This window comes from Cornus florida, unplaced genomic scaffold (assembly GCF_030987335.1).
Source record: "Cornus florida cultivar Cherokee Brave unplaced genomic scaffold, ASM3098733v1 CherokeeBrave_3.0.0_Hap2_Chr08, whole genome shotgun sequence".
NCBI classification, from domain to species: Eukaryota; Viridiplantae; Streptophyta; class Magnoliopsida; order Cornales; family Cornaceae; genus Cornus; species Cornus florida.
Window position 1 is genome coordinate 87,844,110 of NW_026775578.1, and position 16,868 is coordinate 87,860,977.

General features: G+C 34.5%; 1 pseudogene; it reads left to right on the forward strand.

Annotated features, from left to right (window-relative positions):
- LOC132270573 (uncharacterized) overlaps positions 1-8,932 on the forward strand; it is a 30,739-nt pseudogene extending 21,807 nt beyond the window's left edge.
- The last annotated feature ends 7,936 nt before the right edge of the window (positions 8,933-16,868 follow it).

The following is a 16,868-nucleotide window of genomic DNA, read 5'->3' on the forward strand; positions in this document are numbered from 1 at the left end:
AAATAAAATCATGCCTTAGGGACCTCATTTAAAGGGGAATTCAATGATTTGAAAACTTGTGTTGTGGAATTGGAAAAGAAAGTAAAAGCCGCTTGTTGAGAATCCAATTCACTTTCACTGGAGTTTGAGTTATTTCCATTTAAGAGATGACAATTGAATTATTTATATGGACTATGATATTGATGCATGCATGTTGAAATGGTTTTTCCCAATTTTTGTATCAATGCTTCATATATGCAAGGTAGTCTTCCCAATGATCCCGTCTCCAGCTCTTTATCTGTTTCAAGTTGTATTTGAGCTATGTTTATGTTTATCTTTGCCATGGTGAATATTTTTGTAATAGTATTCCCATGTTTTCATTCCATTGAGCTTTGCAGTTTGGTTTTGCTAAGGGACTAGCAAAATGTAAGTTTGGGGGTGTGATAAGCGTTGAATACTGTATATTCAAGCGCCCTAAATTACATTAACAAAGTCCATTAATTGATTATTTTATGTAGATTAACTCCATTTGCATGTTTTTATGCATTTTCAGGTTAAAGTGCAAAAAGGAAGCAAAAATGATGCCTTGTGGAATTTTGAACAAAAAGGATAACATTTCTGAATTTCTGGCAGCAGTGATCCTGACTTTTGTCGCCATTTTCGACCTAGCAAACTCAAGAACTGGACTTCCATCATAACATGAAAGATTTAGATCTCTGAATCAGCTTTCCAAATCTTCAAGCGGTTCATCATTCAGAGTTTGGAGCAGAGAGTTATGATCTTCTTAACAGAGGTGCGCAGAACTGCCTGGCAGCACTGAAGTACTGCCTTTCTCCCCATTTTCGACCAACCAGACTTGAGAATTGGGTCTTCATCAAAACATGAAGTGTTTAAAGCACTGAATCAGCTCTCCAAATCTTCAAACAGATCATCATTCGAAGTTCGGGGCACAAACTTGTAGCAGTTTTACCAAAGTAGGTCAGCGCTAAGCAAGAAGAGCATGTTGCACATTGCACTAATTTAGAGTGCTCGAGACCACTTTTCGAGTGCTCGAAAATCAGGCAGATTGCACTCGGAAATGGCTCAATTTCAGCCACTTGCACATTGGTTTCCTCAATGCCATCTTCCTTCTTTATGAAGTGGTTGGAGGTGTTCCTTGGAGGAGAGAGAGGGTTTTGTTGGAGAATAAAAGGCTACCAAAGGCCACACATTTGCTATCCTACATTTTTTTACAAGATTAGAAGAGAGAGAAAGGAGCAAAGGAGGTGTGTTCTTCAAGCACCAAGAAGGTTGCACGAAAATGGCCATGAAGATGGAGCTTCTTCCTTCTTCTAGCTTAGCAATGGGTAACTAACTCTTTCTCTAGGGAGGTGATGAAGTCCCTCCCTTGTAAGCATGTCCTAGGATAGTCTATTTTGGGGATTTGCCATGTATATTTTATGGTCTTTTCATAACCAAGAGCACCTCATTTGTTGTAATGAATGTTGATACATGTATGGATGATTTCTTTAAGTTGATTATCTTGCTTTAGATGATGTCTTAGAGTAATCATATTGCTTGAGTTTTTCATGGTGAGAGTGGAAGCAAGGTTATGAAATGGTTTCATGGCATGTTGATAGGTGACTTTGATAGACCATTGCTTAGGAAATCCTTTGATGGTGTATGCTTAATCTCTAACTCCATGTGCTTTATCATTTTGTCAAGAACTTGATAGTCTCTCATTTAAGTAAATGTGTATAAGCTACACCTTAGTTAGGTAGTCTAAGCATGTTTATCTTTTGATGGATTATACTTGTTTGAGACCTAATGTACCTCTTGATTACTTATATGGCAACCATGTGTTGCTATGTAAGTCTTGACCATCATATGTTGTTTTTTCCCCAATTTAGGTCTAATCTAGCATATGTATAGGGATGAAGGCGGATTCACTTCCCTAGTCTCCTTTTCTCTATTGTTCTATTTCATCCTAAATTCTATGCAAATTAGTGTTTTGTGCGCTTTGAATTCCTAATTTAAGTGACAACAAACAAAACCTTTATAAACAACCCCTCATCACTCTAGAATGATTCTAGACATTTAGGTTGCCTTAGACTAGCGTAGTCCCAGTACCCGACCAATAGCCCTATTTCACAATGATTCGTGCTATTGCGAAGGTTGATGTATAGTTGATCAACCGATCAGTACCTTTATTGAGGTATTTTCATTCAAAGATTCAATCTTTACTCTGTAAAACACTTTACGGGACGTCAAAGGGAACCCGAATAAGTTTAACTCAAAAACCTCATTTTCTTTCAAAGATTCAATCTTTATACATTGAAAAGGTTTAGTGATAAGTGCTTAAATGTTGCACATTTCAGCACCTAAGGTAGGGTATTTCAGTCTTTGCTTCTATCTTAATTTCATGTTTTAGTCTTAATTTATGTTTATGTGTATTTTAGGACAATAAAGTTAAAATGAGCTAAGAACGGTCCATTAAAGTTTTTTTTGAGTCAAGCAAAGATATTCAGAAAAAGTTCAGAAAATGACAAAAAAAGGTCGTAGCCCATTGCTCGTATAATGTGTTTATTCTTCGAAAGCGGTCAATCTCGGGCCTTTGATGATGTTCCCAAAGATGAAGAAGTAAAGCAATTAGTCCGGAGCCAAAATGGAGCTAAATAAGGCTTAAAGGAAATTTCCATCTCTGGGGGGATCGATCCCCCAGGACTTGGCAATATTACAGATTTTTTAAAATTGTTTGGGCTTATTTTGTGAACTATTGGGCTTTAATAGGGTTGTTACTTAAGGCCCAGTGAGCCATTAGATTAGGGTTAGTATTTATTTTATTTAGATGAATAATATTATGAGAATTATTAAGTTTTAGTATTCTGTATCGATATTTTTATTCTCTCTGGAAAACACGAAGATGAAATTTGGCTGCTTTTCGAAAAAATGAGTGAAAACTCAATGCATAAATCTTCATCTTCTAGGAGTGGTCACTTAGCAAATATGGGAGGCAAGAAAGCTCTAAATCAAATAGACTCTTCCATGGAAATTGCCGCCGAGGTCAAAAATCTTACTCAAAGATTTGATAAATTTCTCTTGAATCAAGGTCTGGCAATTCAATCTTATTCTCATCCTTCCAATGAAATGTGCATGATTTGTTCTAGTTACACTCACCATACTTCAAATTGCCCTCTTGGACAAGTCATACCAAGTGAGTCTTAAGAACAAGTAAATGCAGTTTTCATTCATCAAGGGAACAACCCTTATTCCAATACTTACAATCCCGGGTGGGAAAAATCATCCTAACTTTGCATGGAGAAATCAAGGAGACGATGCAAACCCTCCTCAAAATCAAGGTTACCAAGCAAAATATGTTCCCCCACATCTCCAAAATCAAAATCAGAATTCTCAAGGTTACCGTCCTTCATTCTATCCTCAGAATTTGAATCAATACTCTCAACCTCAAGCATCAAATTCTCAATCCTATTCTCAACCTCAAGCATCAAATTCTCAATCTTACTCTAATCCAAATCAAGTGCCTCCTAAAAGTTCCGCTTTTGAGGACAAGGTCTTGCAAGCCTTAGGTGATCTTTGAAAAGATAATCAATTGTTTCATTCTCACTCTCAATCAATTGCAAAGCTTGAAGCTCAAATCGGGCAATTAGCTAATTCTTTAAATGTGAGAGAGAAAGGTAAGTTGCCTAGTCAAACTGAGACCAATCCTAAGGGGCAATTTATGGCACAAGCAAGTCCTTCATCAGAATTTTCTGGAAATGAGCAAGTTCAAGCAATTACTACCTTGAGGAGTGGTAGGAAAGTGGATAATAAGGTAGAGGTACCTAAGGAGGATAATGAACTGAAGCAACCAAGTGGTAGCATCCGTCCCATTCCAAATCCTATTCCTATTTCTTTGGATGCTAGTGGTTCCAAAATGGACATTCCGTTATCTTCATCATCATCTTCCCAATTAGAGAAGCCTTATGAGCCAAAAGCTCTATTTCCTCAAGCTTTGAGAGAGACTTCATCATTTGGGAGACAAGAAGGGAAAATTCATGATATGATGGAAGTGTTTAAACAAGTAAAAATCAATCTTCCTCTTCTAGATGCAATTAGGCAAATTCCACCATATGCAAAGTTTTTGAAGGACTTGTGCACACAAAAGAGGAAGAGTAAGGGAAGGGACCTTAAGAAAGTGCTTTTAACGGAACAAGTGAGTTCCATCATTCTATCTAACACTCCTCGTAAGTTCAAGGATCCGGGTGCTCCGACCATTTCTTGTGTTATTGGAAACCAAGAGGTTCGTAGAGCTCTCCTTGATTTAGGTGCAAGTATCAATCTCATTCCATACTCTGTTTACTTGCAGTTATGATTAGGGGACTTGAAGCCAACATCGGTAGTAATCTAAATAGCCGATAGATCAATTAAGAAACCAAGGGGAATTGTTGAGGATATTCTAATTAAGGTTGATAAATTTTATTTCCCGGTTGATTTTGTGGTATTAGATACTGAGCCAGTCCCTAATCTCACCAATCACATTCCAGTCATCCTAGGAAGGCCATTCCTTGCCACTACCAATGCCACTATTAATTATAGATCCGGCATTATGGACATCTCTTTTGGCAACATGATGGTTAAACTTAATGTTTTCAATGCAAGTCAACATCCCACAGATGAAGACGAGTGTTTCCTAGTAGATGTATTAGATGAAACCATAGAGGAGACTCTTCCCTCTATTCTCTCTAAGGACCCTCTTGAGGCGTGCCTTTATGAAATGTTTGAAAGTTGTGGTTTTGACACAAAAGGATCCATAAGTGAGGTGAATGCTTTGATGGACTCTGTGGCCACTTTGGATTACCCACCTTGGAAAAGCAAGAAAGAACCTCTTCCTTCACTCTCTAGTACTCTACCAGTTCCATCTCTCATCTCTCCTCCTATTCTTGAGCTTAAACCCCTTCCATCAAATTTGAAATATGCCTTCTTAGGCCCAAAAGAGACTCTTCCGGTCATCATTGCTTCCAATCTTGAAAATGACCAAGAGAATGATCTTTTGGAAGGGCTTAAAGCTAACAAAGAAGCTATTGGATGGAGTGTGGCTGACCTAAAAGGCATTGACCCTTCTATTTGTATGCATCGCATACACATGGAAGAGGATGAAAGGCCATTTAGGGATGCTCAAAGGAGGTTGAACCCAAATATGAGGGAAGTTGTCATGAAGGAGGTTGTGAAACTTCTAGATGCGGGAATCATTTATCCTATCTCTGATTCCAAGTGGGTTAGTCCAACTCAAGTGGTTCCCAAAAAGTCAGGAATCACAGTTGTTGAAAATGTTAAGGGTGATCTCATCTCGAAACGCACCGCCACTTCATGGCGTGTTTGCATAGATTACCGAAAGCTGAATTCTGCCACTAGGAAGGACCATTTTCCATTGCCTTTCATTGACCAAATCTTGGAAAGATTGGCTGGGCAACAATCCTATTGCTTCCTAGATGGTTATTCGGGGTACAATCAAGTGGCCCTAGATCCATTGGATTAAGAAAAGACCACATTCACATGTCCTTTCAGTACATTTGCTTATCGACGGATGCCTTTTAGATTGTGCAATGCTCCTGCCACTTTCCAAAGGTGTATGATGTCAATTTTTTCGGACATGGTGGAGAAGTATTTAGAAGTCTTCATGGATGACTTCTCGATTTTTGGGTCCTCATTTGATTCGTGTCTCCAAAATCTCAAAAAAGTGTTTCAAAGATGTCGTGAGACTAATCTTATGTTAAGTTGGGAAAAGAGCCATTTCATGGTTCAAGAAAGAATCGTGCTTGGACATGTCATCTCTAAAAGAGGAATAGAAGTAGATAGAGCAAAAGTTGAGCTAATTTTTGAATTGTCTCCACCTACTACGATGAGAGAAATCCGCTCCTTTCTAGGACATGCCAGTTTTTATCGTCGGTTCATCAAAGACTTTAGCAAAAATGCTAGACCCTTGTGCAACCTTCTTGCCAAGGAGACTCCACTTGTCTTTGATGAAGCATGCCTAAATGCTTTTCATCAACTTCGCACTCTTCTATCATCCGCTCCCATCATGCAACCTCCAAATTGGTCCTTACCATTTGAGATTATGTGTGATGCTTCCGACTTCGCAATGGGTGCTGTTTTGGGGCAAAGGGGAGGTAAACTACCATATACTATATACTATACGAGTAAGACTTTCTCAGGTGCCCAATTGAACTATTCTACCACCGAGAAAGAATTACTTGCCGTAGTATATGCCCTTGATAAATTTCGGTCATATCTCTTAGGATCCAAGGTAATTGTGTTTTCCGATCATGCCACTCTTAGGCATCTTTTAATGAAAAAGGGAACCAAACCTCGCTTGATAAGATGGATCCTACTTCTTCAAGAATTTGACTTTGAAATCAAGGATAAAAAGGGCTCCGACAATGTCGTTGCCAATCATCTGTCTAGATTAAAGGTTGAATCTTCTCCAAATCTTGAAATTCATGAATCATTTCCGGATGAACAACTCTTTCAAATCTCAAATGGGACGTTGCCTTGGTTCGCCAACATTGTTAATTATCTTGTAATCGGCAAACTTCCCATTACTTGGTCAAAACAAGAAAATGACCGATTCTTTGCTACCATCCGGACATACTATTGGGAAGATCCCATTCTGTTTCGTTATTGCTCGGATCAAATCATAAGAAGATGTGTGCCAGAAAGTGAAGTTCCGAGCATCCTTGTGTTTTGTCACACACTTGCTTGTGGTGGGCATTTCACTGGAAAAAAGACCGCTTTAAAGGTTCTTCAAAGTGGGCTCTTCTGGCCCATTATCCACCGAGATGCCTATAACTTTTGCAAGGTGTGTGTTTGGTGCCAAAAGTTGGGATCAATGTCAAAGAGAGACATGATGCCCTTAACTTCAGTCTTCGTTGTTGAAATCTTCGATGTATGGGGCATAGACTTTATGGGACCATTCCCAATGTTTTATGGCTTTCAATACATCCTCGTTGCCATTGATTATGTTTCAAAATGGGTTGAGGCTTATGCTACCAAAATGAATGACCACTCCGTGGTAATTGCATTCGTTAAATCAAATATCTTTGCTCGTTTTGGTATGCCAAGGGCTATGATAAGTGATGGAGGAAAACATTTCTGTAATCAATTCTTGAAGCAACTTTTTTTGAAATACTCCATCACACATAAAGTGGCCACTCCCTACCATCCTCAAACAAGTGGGCAAGTCGAGGTGTCAAATAGGGAAATCAAGCATATTCTTGAGAAAACTGTCAATCCAACCCGAAAAGATTGGTTAAGAAAATTGAACGATGCTTTGTGGGCTTACCGGACAGCTTATAAGACTCTAATAGGCGTGTTTCCATATAGACTTGTTTATGGGAAGCCTTGTCATCTTCCAGTTGAGCTAGAACACAAAGCACTTTGGGCAATAAAAAGGCTCAACTTTGATCTTGATAAGGCTGGAAAGGACCGTTTACTCCAACTCAATGAGCTAGAGGAATTGAGAAATGATGCCTATGATAGTTTAAAAATTTATAAGGCAAGGACAAAAGGATTCATGATAAACATATTGTGAAAAAGTCCTTTGAAGCCGGTCAAAAGGCTTGGTTATTCAACTCTAGGCTCAAATTTTTCCCTGGAAAGCTTTGAACCAAATGGGAAGGCCCTTATCAAATTATCTCCGTCTCACCTCATGGGGCGGTTGAACTTAAAAATCTAAAAGATGAAGGGACCTTCAAAGTTAATGGTCAAAGGATTAAACCATACATTGATGGACAAACTTTTCAAAGAAATGTGGAATCTGCCCTCTTGATAGATCTCATTTACTTTGAAGATTGAGAGTATCTCACGTCTTTCTAGCGACGTTAAACACTAGTTGTATCGAGTTTCTCCTTCGTTGCATTTTAATTTTCATTTTATATTTATTTTATATTTATTTTTCCTTTTGTAAATTTATGCATTAAAAAAAATAAAAAAATAAAAAAATAAAAAAAAGATCGATCCCCAAAATGGGTGGGAGATCGATCCCATTTTCTTGGCAGAGAGCAACAAAAAGATAGGCCAAGTGGATTGATCCCCCGTCCAAAGGGATCGATCCCATTTTACTTGTATTTCCCCCTTCTCATTAAACAGTGAAGGGGACATTTTTTGCCTAAAATTGTCGATCCCCCATCAAAGCAGATCAATCGCCCCTTAGCCATTGAAACCACGAATACATTCCTCTTCTCTGTTCCTTGAAATTCTACTTCTTCCCCCAAAAATCTTTAAACCCAATTTCATCGTTCAATTCCGGCGGCTTTGTTTTCCTTTGTAAAACGCTGTTGGGTGCGATTACAAGGGTGGGGTTGCCGTTCCTGAAAAACAGCAGCGCCGATGTTTAAGTTCTTCTCCGGTCGTATCTGGGTCGTCTTTCCGGCGTCGCATCTCTGTTCTTTCAACGGCGTCGCAGCTAGGTTCTTCCGGCGAGCTTCCCAGCGATTCGCGGCTGTTCGCGAATCGGCTGTTCTTTCGGCAATTTTGATTTGGCCGACGGTTTTTGAGTTTTTGAATCGCCGTTTTCCTTCCGGCGATTTTTATTTGGTTTTCTCCAGCGATCGTGGCTGTTCGTCTTTCCGGTGTCGCGGCTGTTCGCTGTTCTTTCCCGGCGATTTTCCTCCGGCTGGGTTCCTTCCGGCGAGTTTCTGAATCGCCGTTTCCTTCCGGCGAGCTTGTGACTCGTCGTTTTCCCCAGCGATTCCGGCGGCTGGTTTCGCCGACGATCAAGGCTGGTTCTTCGACTTGGTTGCTGGGCCCTTCTCGCGGCTATTTCTCTTCCAGCGACGTCATCTGGGTCACTTTTCTTCGCCGTTATCTGGGTCATCCTCCGGCGTCACGGCTTGGCTGCTGGGTCTCGCCGGTGATTCTTGGACTGGGTTTACCCAACACTGCCGGTTGTCTTCTCCGACGAGCTTGTGATGTTTAAAAAAAAAAAAAATAAGGAAGGAAAAAGAAAAGGAAAAAATTAAATAAATAAAAATAAAAAATAAAAGAAAAAAGAAAAAAGAAAAAAGAAAAAAAAAGAAAAGAAAAAAATTAAATAAATATAAAAAAAAATTAAATAACAAATATAATAATAATAATAAATATAAAAAAATAATTTAATAAAAAATTAAATAAAAAATATACATAAAAAAATTTAAATAATAAAAAATAAAAACAAAAAAATTTTGAATTGTTGTTAAAAAAAAAAAAAAAAAAAAACAACAACAACAACATCTGGGAGATCAATCACATTCTTGAAATAAAAAATTCAAAAAAAAAAAAAATCAAAAATATGTGTTTCCAGTATGCCCTTCTGATTGGTTAGGAATGTTTTCAGATTTTATTAAGGGTTTCATCTCATATCTTTTTGCAATGTATTATATATTATTTTGGATTGTATGAATTGTTTATCCCATGTGATATTTGATGTGAGTTTGCTAGTATGGTTATACAGATAGGTTTTTGCATCCAAATTTGGGGAAGACATCTTTCCTACTGAATCATAACCGGACTTCATAGTTTTTACCATCACGGTATACTCTTTCCATTATTTTTCATTGTTCTCATTGCACATTGAGGACAATGTACAGTTTAAGTTTGGGGGTAAGGTCATCATGATTCATTCTATTTAAGTTAAGCTTTAAATGCATGATGAGATTTGAGATGTATTTGGCAATGATTTCGAACTTTTGAAGTATAGTTCCTTTGAAAAGCAAGTTGTTAGGCTCTAATACTTCTTGTATGCTCTAGGATGCCATTTAGGGGTTAATTTTTAATTTCTGATATCATGTTTGCTCTTGTGGTATACATCATCTTGTTGGTTGAAAATGCTTTGATAGTTGATTCTAGAATTCTACACTTGCACTTGCGCACACTAGCATTCAATTTGTGGGGTACATGCTTAGTTGATTATTGTCTTGGTTTATCCCAATTGAGTTAGTATGCTTTGAAAGCTTTCATTCTTAATAAAATGACCTTGTAAAGAAAAGAAATAAAAGCACTCACCAAAGGTGAGGAATAAAAAAAATAAATAATAAAAAAAAAACTGCATTCTTTCAACATGTCAACTGATTAAAAAGGAAGACAAGGAAATAATGTAATATATATGATTAGTTTGAGTTCGTAGCCTAGCCATTCTGAGTCATTACGCCCTTTGGAGTGTCTTTACATTTAACGCCCTAAGACCATCTGGTTTGGGAGTCGTTGGCTCAACACTTGTTACATGGGGTGATTAGAGAGCTTAAGGAACTTGGACATTGCACATGGTCATACATAAAAAAATAAAAAATAAAAATAAAAATAAAAAAAAGAATGTATGATTGAATAACAATATTCATTCAATGTCTTGATGTCTGGTACTATATCTGTATGCTAGTTTGAGGGTAAGACTATGCCATTACTTTGATTTGCTATGATAGCAATACATTTTGATTCCGGTTCACTAAAAAATGATGATATAATTGATTCAATTTGCATGATTAATTGATTGATGTGTGGAGGACCATTTTTGCTTACATGATGTTGAAATGTTGATAAGAGCTTAGAAATGGCAGAAATTTGCATACTTGAGGTAGTCTACTTTCAACACTTATTTAATATGTGTCGTTGCTTCTCAAGTAAGAAAGAGCTTTTGATGTTTGTGCGTACCATTTCTGGAAACCCTCACGAGACTTCACTCATCCACTAGGGGTAACCTAGGGGTTTAAAAGGCTTGTTGCATATGCTAAATGCAACCATGATCCCTACGAAAGTGGTGTTATCTTTATTTGCTTTATTAGTTCATAGTTGTATATATGTTTGTTTCATTTCCATGCTTTAGTTTATTGCTAGGGAATAGCAATATTTGAGTTTGGGGGCATGATAAGTGCTTAAATGTTGCACATTTCAGCACCTAAGCTAGGATATTTCAGTCTTTGATCTATCTTAATTTCATGTTTTAGTCTTAATTTATGTTTATGTGTATTTCAGGACAATAAAGTTAAAATGAGTTAAGAACGGTCCATTAAAGTTTTTTTGGAGTCAAGCAAAGATATTCAGAAAAAGTTCAGAAAATGACAAAAAGAGGTCATAGCCCATTGCTCGTATAGTGTGTTTATTCTTCGAAAGTGGTCAATCTCGGGCCTTTGATGATGTTCCCAAAGATGAAGAAGCAAACCAATTAGTCTGGAGCCAAAATAGAGGTAAATAAGGCTTAAAGGAAATTTCCAACTCTGAGGGGATTGATCCCCCAGGGTGGGGGATCAATTCCCCAGGACTTAGCAATATTACAGATTTTTTTTTTTTATTATTTGGGCTTATTTTGTGAACTATTGGGCTTTAATAAGGTTGTTACTTAAGGCCCAGTGAGCCATTAGATTAGGGTTAGTATTTATTTTATTTAGGTGAATAATATTATGAGAATTATTAAGTTTTAGTATTCTGTATCGATATTTTTATTCTCTTTGGAAAACACGAAGAGGAAAAAGCGAGGGTTCTTGAGAAAAGCTCAGAGAAGAAGAAGAGGAGCCAGATGAATCAAAGGATGGGGCTTGTTGACATCTTGCATCCATCAACCATGAATGGCTGATTCTTCAACTTAGGGTTAGATAAACCCTAAGCATGTAACCTAATTCTTAACTCTTGACTTTTGGGGATTAATTTGTGTAATTTATGTTACAGCCTTGATATATATATATATATATTAATTCTTTCATTTGATTATCTATGTCAATTTCATATTATCTTTTATGTTTTTGAATGATAATCAATTTCTACACTTGATTTCTTTATGACTTGAATCTTGTGATGGCTATACATTATATTAATTTGATGTAATTGTGTTTTGATTTGATGGAAATTGTTTTTATTAGATAGGTTGTACTACAAAATTAGGTTAATGTCTTGTCTAAATAGTTTAATTTCAGGCTTAGTTAGTTTAATTAAAAGTTAATTAATTTAATTGCAATTTAATTCCTAGGTAAGTAGACAGTCCATACTAGTGCTTGAAATCCATACTAATTGTCACAATTGCATTACCCTCTAGATTAATGTGTGTTGAAATTGTAACTTAAATTGATGAATCATGCTTTGAATTGGTGAATTACACTACACTTAGTTTAATTGTCATTAGGTAGTTAATTTATGCTTGAAATTGATGGTTTATACTTTTTATTGCAATTATTAGCCACATTCTAGATTACACATTTTTATTCCCCAATTAGTTAAAAGTTAATGAGTTAGGGAATGTGCTTAGTGGTGAATTCAACACCCTAAGTCTCTTTCCAATCTTTTATACTCTACTCTTTATTTGCATTATTAAGTTTAAAATTAGTCTAATCACAAAAGCAAACCTTTTTAGCAATTACATAAGTACTAAAGTATAATTCAATTCTGGAAAACCTATAATTGTTTAGATCTCTAGGGACGATCCCTGCTCACTTCATACTCCATAGTATAAGTGTTTAGTGGTTTTATAAATTTTAAAATATGATGCCCACTTGACATTATTTCTAAACCTAAAGTGTTGTGCATTATTTTGTGCACACACTCGGTCGCGCCATCTAGCGACATGAAAGGTACCTTTATTGAGGTACTTTCATTTAAAGATTGAACATATAATCATTAAAACACTATTCGCGACTTCATAGGTAACACGAATAATTTTAAATTAAAACTATTGTTTTGTTTCAAAGATTCAATCTTTATAGATTAAAAAGGTTTAGTGACATAAAAGGTACTTTTATTGAGATATTTTCAATCAAAGATTCGATCTTTACTCATTAAAACACTCTTCGCCACTTTATAGGTAACTCGAATAAGTTTAAATCAATACTCTTATTTTCTTTCAAAGATTTAACGTTTATACATTAAAAAGGTCTAGTAACATAATAGGTACCTTTATTGAGGTATTTTCATTCAAAGATTCAATTTTTACTTATTAAAACACTCTTCGGGACGTCAAAGGGAACTCGAATAAGTTTCACTCAAAACTCTCATTTTCTTTCAAAGATTCAATCTTTATAGATTAAAAGGGTCTAGTCACAAAATAGGTTCCTTTATTTAGGTATTTTCATTCAAGGATTTAATCTTTATTTATTAAAACACGTTTCACGACATTATAGGTAACTCGAACAAGTTAATCTCAAAACTCTCATTTTCTTTCAAAGATTCAATCTTTTTACATTAAAAAGGCCTAGTGACATACTAGGTACCTTCATTGAGATATTTTCATTCAAAGATTCAATCTTTACTCTGTAAAACACTCTACAGGACGTTAAAGGGAACTCGAATAAGTTTAACTCAAAAACTTCATTTTGTTTCAAAGATTCAATCTTTATACATTGAAAATGTCTAGTGACATAAAAGGTACCTTTATTGAGGTACATTTATTTAAAGATTCAACGTATACTCATTAAAACACTCTTCGCCACTTCACAAGTAACATGAATAATTTTAAATTAAAACTCTCATTTTGTTTCAAAGATTCAATCTATATATATTTAAAAAGTTTAGTGACGTAAAAGGTACTTTTATTGAGATATTTTCAATCAAAGATTCAATCTTTACTTATTAAAACACTTTTCGCCACTTCATAGGTAATTCGAATGAGTTTAAATTAATACTCTTATTTTCTATCAAAGATTCAACATTTATACATTACAAATGTCTAGTAACATAATAGTTTCTTTTATTGAGATATTTTCAATCAAAGATTCAATTTTTACTCATTAAAACACTCTTTGCGATGTCAAAGGGAATTAGAATAAGTTTCACTCAAAACTCTCATTTTATTTCAAAGATTCAATCTTAATACATTAAAAAGGTCTAGTCACATAATAGGTTCCTTTATTAGGTTTTTTCATTCAAAGATTTAACCTTTAGTCTTTAAAACACGCTTCGCCACTTCATATGTAACTCGAAAAAGTTAATCTCAAAACACTCATTTTCTTTCAAAGATTCAATCTTTTTACATTAAAAAGGTCTAGTGGCATACTACGTACCTTTATTAAGGTATTTTCATTCAAAGGTTCAATCTTTACTCTGTAAAACCCTCTACGGGACGTCAAAGGAAACTCGAATAAGTCTAACTCAAAAATCTCTTTTTTTCTTTCAAAGATTCAATTTTTATACATTGAAAAGGTCTAGTGCCATAAAAGGTACCTTTATTGAGCTACTTTCTTTTAAAGATTCAACATATGCTCATTAAAACACTCTTCACGACTTCATAGGTAACGCGAATAATTTAAAATTAAAACTCTTATTTGGTTTCAAAGATTCAATCTTTATAGGTTAAAAAGGTTTTGTAACATAAAAGTTACTTTTATTGAGATATTTTCAATCAAAGATTCGATCTTTACTCATTAAAACACTCTTCGCCACTTCATAGGTAACTCTAACAAGTTTAAATCAATACTCTTATTTTCTTTCAAAGATTCAACGTTTATACATTAAAATGATCTTGTAATAGAATAGGTACCTTTATTGAGGTATTTTCATTCAAAGATTCAATTTTTTCTCATTAAAACACTTTTCGGGACGTCAAAGGGAACTCGAAAAAGTTACACTCAAAACTCTCATTTTCTTTCAAAGATTCAATCTTTATACATTAAAAAGGTCTAGTCAAATAATAGGTTCCTTTACTGATGTATTTTCATTCAAAGATTTAATATTTAGTCATTCAAACACGTTTCGCGACTTCATAGGTAACTCGAATATGTTAATCTCGAAACTCTCATTATCTTTCAAAGATTTAGTCTTCTTACATTAAAAAGGTCTAGTGACATATTAGGTACCTTTACAGAGGTTTTTTCATTCAAAGATTCTATCATTACTTATTAAAACACTCTTCACGACTTTATAGGAAATACAAATAAGTTTAACTCAAAACTCTTATTTTCTTTCAAGGATTCAATCTTTATACATTAAAAAGGTTTAGTGACATAATAGGTACCTTTATTAAGGTATTTTCATTCTACGATTCAATCTTTACTCTGTAAAACACTCTACGGAACGTCAAAGGGAACTTGAATAATTTAACTCAAAACCTCATTTTCTTTCAAAGATTCAATCTTTATACAATGAAAAGGTCTAGTGACATAAAAGGTACCTTTATTGAGGTACTTTCATTTAAAGATTCAACATATACTCTTTAAATCACTCTTCGTGACTTCATAGGTAACATGAATAATTTTAAATTAAAACTCTTGTTTTGTTTCAAAGATTCAATCTATGTACATCAAAAAGGTTTAGTGACATAAAAAGGTACTTTTATTTAGATATTTTAAATCAAAGATTCGATCTTTACTCATTGAAACAATCTTCGCCACTTCATAGGTAACTCGAATAAGTTTAAATCAATACTCTTATTTTCTTTGAAAGATTCAACGTTTATACCTTAAAAAGGTCTAGTAACATTATAGGTACCTTTATGGAAGTATTTTCCTTCAAAGATTCAATTTTTACTCATTAAAATACTCTTTAGGACGTCAAAGGGAACTCGAATAAGTTTCACTCAAAACTCTCATTTTCTTTCAAAGATTCAATATTGATACATTAAAAGGGTCTAGTCACATAATAGGTTCCTTTATTTAGGTATTTTCATTCAAAGATTTAATATTTAGTCTTCAAAACACGCTTCGCGAGTTTCCAGGTTACTCGAATAAGTTAATCTCAAAACTCTCAATTTCTTTCAAAGATTTAATCTTTTTACATTAAAAAGATCTAGTGACATACTAGGTACCTTTATTGAGGTATTTTCATTCAAAGATTCAATCTTTATATATTGAAAAGGTCTTGTGACATAAAAAGTACCTTTATTGAGGTACTTTCACTTAAAGATTCAACATATACTCATTAAAACACTATTCACGACTTCATAGGTAACACGAATAATTTTAAATTACAACTCTTGTTTTGTTTCAAAGATTCAATCTTTATAGATTAAAAAGGTTTAGTGACGAAAAGGTACTTTTATTGAGATATTTTCAATCAAAGATTCAATCTTTACTCATTAAAACACTCTTCGTCACTTCATAGGTAACTCGAATAAGTTTAAATCAATACTCTTCTTTTCTTTCAAAGATTCAACGTTTATACATTAAAAAGGTCTAGTAACTTAATAGGTACCTTTATTAAGGTATTTTCATTCAAAGATTCAATTTTTCCTCATTAAAACACTCTTCGGGACGTTAAAGGAAACTCGAATAAGTTTCACTCAAAACTCTCATTTTCTTTCAAAGATTCAATCTTTATAGATTAAAGGGTCTAGTCACATAATAGGTTCCTTTATTTAGGTATTTTCATTCAAAGATTCAATCTTTAGTCTTTAAAACACGCTTCGCGACTTCATAGGTAACTCGAATAAGTTAATCTCAAAACTCTCATTTTCTTTCAAAGATTCAATCTTTTTACATTAAAAAGGTCTAGTGACATACTAAGTATCTTCATAGAGGTTTTTTCATTCAAAGATTCAATCTTTACTATGTAAAACACTCTACGGGACGCCGAAGGGAACTTGAATAAGTTTAACTCAAAAACCTCATTTTCTTTCAAAGATTCAATCTTTATACATTGAAAAGGTCTAGTGACATAAAAGGTACATTTATTGAGGTACTTTCATTTAAAGATTCAACATATACTCATTAAAACACTATTCACGACTTCATAAGTAACACGAATAATTTTAAAATAAAACTCTTATTTTGTTTTAAAGATTCAATCATTAAAGATTAAAAATGTTTAGTGACATAAAAGGTACTTTTACTAAGATATTTTCAATCAAATATTCGATCTTTACTCTTTAAAACATTCTTCGCCACATCATAGGTAACTCGAATAAGTTTAAATCAATACTCTTATTTTCCTTCAAAGATTCAACGTTTATACATTAAAATGTCTGG